This window comes from Simochromis diagramma, unplaced genomic scaffold (genome assembly GCF_900408965.1).
Source record: "Simochromis diagramma unplaced genomic scaffold, fSimDia1.1 OVJJ01000646.1, whole genome shotgun sequence".
NCBI lineage: Eukaryota > Metazoa > Chordata > Actinopteri > Cichliformes > Cichlidae > Simochromis > Simochromis diagramma.
This window is the reverse complement of record NW_024387279.1, coordinates 812,279-818,948: the sequence shown is the minus strand read 5'-3', so window position 1 is coordinate 818,948 and position 6,670 is coordinate 812,279. Positions and strand designations below refer to the sequence as shown.

At 49.0% G+C, this 6,670-nt stretch overlaps 1 long non-coding RNA gene across 1 annotated transcript; it reads right to left on the bottom strand.

Annotated features, from left to right (window-relative positions):
- Positions 1 to 4,000: 4,000 nt before the first annotated feature.
- On the bottom strand, positions 4,001 to 5,264 carry LOC120715996. The gene is made up of 2 exons (XR_005691785.1): positions 4,835 to 5,264; positions 4,001 to 4,763 (listed from the first exon to the last, which is right to left on the bottom strand). It is a non-coding gene; the product is annotated as an uncharacterized LOC120715996 (long non-coding RNA).
- Between the last annotated feature and the right edge of the window lie 1,406 nt (positions 5,265 to 6,670).

Genomic DNA, 6,670 nt, shown 5'->3' with positions numbered 1-6,670 from the left:
ACAAAGAGTTGTTACTAGCAACCACTGTCCTTGTATAATGTACTGGGATTACAGCATCTTCTCTCCACAGAAGCCAAGTTTGATATGGTTTGACCATAAATAATGGACTTAAGAAGGAAAAATGTGGAACGAATGTATGAACGGACGGATCTGAGACTGGCTGGCTTATGACACAGATGCAAATCTAGATGCACAAAGAAAATCACAGAGAAGCACAAGCATAGATTTGAATGACAGTAAAAGTGCTACCATGCTGTCTGTTGTAACAATCAGGCCGACAATATACCAATAATGATCAGAAACAATGTTACATTTATCAAAAACTGGTCAGTTACTGGGTTATGTTTTATTCCCTTGAATGTTTATTAACATTAACAATGTTTATTAATATTTATTTAAATAAATATTTATTTATATAAAGCCATCACAGCAACAGTTGCCTCAAGGCACTTAATATTTTAAGATAAAGACCCTACAATAATATAAAGAAAAAACAGAAAGCCCCAACAATCATATGAGGAAGCGCTTTGGCAACAGTGGGAAGGAAAAACTCCCTTTTAACAGGAAGAAACCTACCGGAGCACAATCGGGCTCTCTTTCCAGTCCCTGTCAGGACTCTTGCTGCAGCATTTTGGATTAACTGAAAGCTTTTCAGGGAGTTTTTAGGACTTGCTGATAATAATGAACTGCAGTCGTCCAGCCTGGAAGTAATAAATGCATGAACTAGTTTTTCAGCGTCACTCTGAGACAGGATATTTCTAACTTTAGAGATGTTGCACAAATGGAAGAACGCAGTCTTACATATTTGTTTAATATGTGCATTAAAAGCATTGTGCATTTATCCAGGTCGAAAATGACTCCAAGGTTCCTCACAGTGTTACTGGACGCCAAGGTAATGCCATCCAGAGTAAGAATCTGGTTAGATACCATATTTCTAAGATTTTCAGGGCTAAGTACAATAACTTTAGTTTCATCTGAAAGTTAGAGGCCATCCAGGTCCTGCAGTTTAACTAATTGTTGTTATCTGGTTTCATAGACAGATAGAGTTGGGTGTCATCTGCACAGCAGTGAAAATGTATGCTATGCATTCTGATGATACTTCCTAATGGAAGCATGTATAATGTAAACAGAATGGGTCCTAGCACTGAACCCTGTGGAACTCCATGATTAACCTCAGTGTGTGAAGAGGACTCTCCATTTACACGAACAAATTGAGATCCCATAGAATGGGAGGCAGAGCCTTTCAGTTTACAGAAACAAAAAACAAGGAGCATGAGTCCAGATCAGTCCAAAAAACACAAGAAAACAGTTCAACACAAAACTAGATGAAACATGAGTCCACAAATCAAAAGTTCAGGGAGTCAACCTGGAGGTCAGTTCAGGGGGCCGGCCGTGCGGACAGCAGTGGCGACAGAACAGGTCCAGAGGCCGGCCACGCAGAATGCAGTCGCGGTGACAAAGCAGGTCCGGAGGCCGGCCACGGCAACGAACTCGTTCAGGAGGCCGCCCTCGATGGCCATGACGTCCAACTAGAGACCTGGAAAGTGGCTGGCAAAGGCGAGGTGGTACAGGCTGAGCTGGATCAGAGGGCAGCGTGGCAACGGCGGGACCAGACGGCAGTGTGGCAGCTGCAGGTGGTGAAGCAGGTGGTGGCTGAATGGGCTCCCCAGAGCCCTCAGCGGGCATGAGGATGTGCTGGCTGGGTCCTCCAGGACCCCCAGCTGACGAGGTGGAATGCTGGACTGGCTCCTTGGACCCACCAGCTAACGTAGCTTGATGCTGGCTGGGCTCTCCAAAACCACCAGCTAACTTGACACGATGCTGGCTGGGTTCTCCTGAACCCCCAGCTAAAACAGAAGACGACTGGACGGGCGCCTCGGACCCTCCAGCAGAGGTGGACGGCTGAAACAGTTCTCTTGAACTGCCAGCGGAGACAGACAGTGACATGGGAGCCGCGGAGTGCTGGCTTGGCTCTTTAGAGCTTCCAGCAGGAACTGATGCAGGACCAGTGTAGCTGAATGGATAGTTGCACTAATTGCTGAGCTTCCGTCTGGGCAGCTGACTGAAACAGAAGTTGTAGTGGTGGTCGTGATGATGGTTGTTGAACTTGCGACTGAGCAGGCAACAGACTCTCAGCAGCTCTCCTCCGGGGAACAGGAACAGGTATGGGTACTGGGCTTGGCTAAACACCAGCCATCCCCTCCTAAGGAACAGATACGGGTACAAGGACAAGCTGGGCTCTGGCTGCTTTTAGCCTGGGAGCCAGTGTGGGTGCAGGAGCTAGCTGGGCCTCTGCTGCTTCCACCCGAGGAACCGAAACGGCTGCAGGAGTCGGCAGGGGCACGGTTGCCCTCACCCGTGGAGCCGGAGCAGGCATTGGCAGAGACTGGGTGCCCGCCTTCCCTACCCAAGGAGCGGGTACGGGTGCAGGGATGAACGGAGCCTCAGTTAGCCTGGGAACTGAAGCAGGGACCAGCTGGACCTCAGCCACCCCCACTCGAGGAGCTGGTATGGGTGCAAGGGAAAAAGCCAGGCCCAAGCTGCCCTGGGAACAGGAACGGGAGGCGGAGAGCAGATTATAGAAGCAGTAACAGTTATGGGAAAATCCAGGTTTATGGTACCCGGCATGGTTTTTGGAAACAGACTTATGGCAGGCTATTTTTAAGTCGTCCAGGTAAGCATTAGCAGTGTTAGGAAAGCTGAGTTCAGGAGCATTCACAGGCACTGGAGAATTCACACAAGCAGTGTATGAATAAACTGGGTGTGAAGCAACATTAAACACAGTCTTACAAAATGCAGCCTGGGAAGTTACACCCACAGTTTCCAGGACTACTGGCTGAAAAGCATGGTGCACAGAGTTATACAGACAACATCGAGGGAACTGAAACTTTAACTTGAGCAACCAACTCTGCAGTGCTCAAACCAAGTTCCTTTGCCAGCTTGTTAACAGCAGATGACACCTTGTTGGTCTTAACCTGGACAATCACAGAATGCACGGACTTGAAGAGTTCACAACAAGTAGCACAAACAGTCTTTGAATAGACATACTCTGGGCTTGTGATTTTTAACTCAGGAGAGGTTATGGAAACATGAGGTTTTTCACAGGCAGCCTCAGAATGAACTGGCTGGTGAGCCGCGTAACACATGGGTGAAGTAACACCAACAACAGTGTCATGAGGTGTAGTCTGAACAGCATAGATGGAATTTTGCTGGAAAATTCAACTGTTGTTTAGTTCAGCAGTTGGAGAAATTGACTTTAGAGCAGCATCTTTAATATCCTGAGTGAGTCTACTATTGTCCAAATCAAAACATTCACTAACTGACTCACACATCAGAAATCACGCTATTGTTTTGTATCACCAAAGCTAACCTTGTACCATTAACTAATCCAGAAACAGGTGGCTCAGGAATTACATCCAGAAACCCCACGCTCAGTTACAGAACAAAAAACTTCTTTGTGAAATAAGATCATCTGACTCCTGAATTATCTCAAACTTGGAAGAAACAAAGAATGGATCATTAGAATGCTCAGAGTCCCGAAAAGCAACCTCAGAGTCAGCCATCTTAGGATCATCGGTTTCTACTGTTACCAATTTGAAGTTAACAGTCACAGAGTTACTCTGGTCACTGACTCTGGATTTACTGGCTCTGAGCTTAGAATTCCTGGCTTGGAAGAAGCTGGGTGAAAACGGTCCTGTTCACTCACCACGTCCGGCCGTTTGGAGCAGGAACTGGACTCCGGCTGCGGTGAGGGGTGGCGATGATGAGAACGCCGCTTTCTCCTGGAAATGGGAGCGGCAAAGGAAACAGAAGGTATCGGAGCCCCTCATCCTCCGACCACATTCCTGCCAAATGTGACCAAGTGGTCGGCGGGGTTATGAACAAAATAAATTGACAACTCCACCCAGGGGAATTGCACCCCCAGGAAATATATTTAAGAAAAATAGATAAAAGGAATAAAAGAAGACCGCACAGATTCAAGGATGCACACTGAGGCAGGTTGGCTTCCAATATTAAAACAGTTTTATTTATAGAAATGAATAAAATATTATAAATAATATTTTATAAATAAAATATTAAAGGTCAAGATGTAGCATCATTATTGACAGTGTCCTACAGTAAAAATAAAACCATCGTGGAACTTGGACTTACCAGCAGCCGTGGAACCAAAAGGAAATCACACAAAAAGAATCACTGCAGACCACCCAGTGCTGTACAAAAGAAAGTGTGAAAACGACCCACCACCTGAGGTCCCAGGGCCACTGGCTCGTCCTCCTTCACTGAAATAAAACACAGAAAAATATGTTAAAAGAATAAGAGGACACTGAGCGTCAGGCTCGCTACAAATCATAAAAAGACTAAAACACACTCTAATAAAAGAAATCACACACACACACAGGAAAGGCTTATTCCCCACGGGTCAAACTACCACTCGTGCTGGTAATAATTATTCTCAGGCGTAGGCCGGTCTGGCTCCCCACCGGCTGAGACCGGCCACCCAGGCGATTTAGAGTCCCAGCACGACACTCGGGCAGAGAGTCACTTCAGCCCGATCACAGAAGCGTGGGTACGAGCAACAGTCCAGGGTAAAATAGAACACCAGGCGAACCCAAAACAAGGTAAGCCTACTTAACAAAAACAAGATAAGACAAGATAGCAGACTCCACCAAGGAGGAGTTCACAACAGCAGCTGAGAAGGCAGTTCACTCTTCCAATTTAGGTTGGGCAATTTGCCATGGAGGGGTGAGTACAGCAGTGAAACCCTGAAACAGATAAATGTAACCTTAAACTCTTATAGCTATGAATGCTAATAAAAGTAGTTCTAACAGCTTACCCCAGGACCGGAGGCACTATACTCTCATTGGTGGAGATAACACGAACACCTCTCTCCGCAATGGCAGAATTAAACAGACTGCTGCGCTACAACAGGCCGGAAAAGTATATTAACACAAATTCCAGTATTCGGAGGGAATCTGAGGTTAAGCGAGAGCATACCTGTAGCTGTCATATAATCGGCTCTTGCTGATCAGTCCATCGCAGTACGTCACCATTTACTGCTGTATCGCACCTGAAGCTCGGGAAGAATTAATCCAACAAAACATCGGCTTAGCTTTATACGGGCTAGCGCCACCCTGCAATCAATGTGCAGGTGGGTTCCCAATTAACCCAATCACCTGATACAAGGAGCGAGTGCAGCGGAAAGAGAGCGAGGGTGGTAGAGCGAGCGAGAGAGAGAGAGAGAGAGAGAATGAGAGAAGAAAAAAAAACGGAAGGCGAGTAGCCCATCTGGCTACACAAACATGAGGCAGGTGACGGGTCGGAAGCAGACGTGAGGGAGGAAGGAGTCCAATGCTGCGACTGCAGTTGCTGCAGCGGTACTGAAGAGAGCTCTGTCCGCTGCGGCAGCGTGAGAGGGCTTGCTCGCTGTGACTGAGGCGGTGTGGATGGGGAGATGAGGGTGAATTGGGCCAGCTCCCGGGCTTTGACTGCCTCCTTAGCCTGGGTCAGCGAACGGCTGAACTCCGAGGCTATAGAGAGCTGGCGCAGGTGAGGATTTTTGTCAAATATGGCTTCTATTGCACTCAGCCCGACTGAGAATGTCCGCAAATCTGAGGCGTGGCTAATGCGACTCATCAGCCCGATGATGCGAGCAAGATCCACCTCTCCCTCGAGGTGAGCAGAGTCCGCTGGATCCATGTTATGGTCGCGTCGTTCTGTCAGGGCTCTGTGTGGAGGCAGGCGGAGGTGAGGATCCAAATGCAGGACTTGTGGAGACAGGATTTCAATTCAAAAAACCGCAGCTTTATTGCTGGTAATGAACAAAACATAAACAGAACAATGAACACTGAGAACCGGAAACACACAGGCAGGATCTGAGGGTACGACACGACACTGAGCAAAGGCAAACACAGGGCTTATATACACAGGGGAGTAATCAGGGAATGGAGAACAGGAGGGAGACACAGCTGGGAGAGATTAGGGCTAAGAGACAGGGGGAGCGAAGCTGGACACACTGACATAAGACATAATCCTTCAAAATAAAACAGGAAACAATACACAAAGACGCAGACTAAGAAACACGGGCAGTGGAGATGGGGGAGGGTCTGTGCTGGCGGACGTTGGTTACTGGCCTGGTAGCCTGGCTGCCCCTGAGTGGGTCCGGGACGGGCGTGGAGGCTTGGGGGTCTGGGGGTGCTCCGTCCCCGGTCTGGGGTACTGGCTGGGCCTTGGGGGCTTGGGTCCTGGCTGTTGTGTCGCCGGAGCAGTGGGCGGGTGGGTGCAGGGGGGCTCAGCCCCAGTGCAGGGGACCTCTGGTGCATCGGCCCAACTAGGGGGCTCTCTAACTGGTGGGGAGGTTGTTATATCTTTGCAGGTGGTCTCCTCTCTACAGGAGCTCACTCTGCAGGTGGGGGGAGAGATATAGGAGAGGTAGAGAATGAACTCAACCTGGGTGTCTATTGTCCTGTGTAGTTTGGGAGATGATGGGGTGGGTGCAGTTTTCTCTGGGGTGGAGTTGGGAGGGCTGCCCCGGACTCTGTGGGGCTGGGCGATGCTGCTGCTGCGGGCCCTGGTCCGGATGGGCCTGGGCCCCCTTGCCCTGGTGGGTTCCAGAGTGTGGGGGTGCCTACTGGGGTCAGCGGGGGAGCTGGCCGCAGGGAGGGGCCGCTTG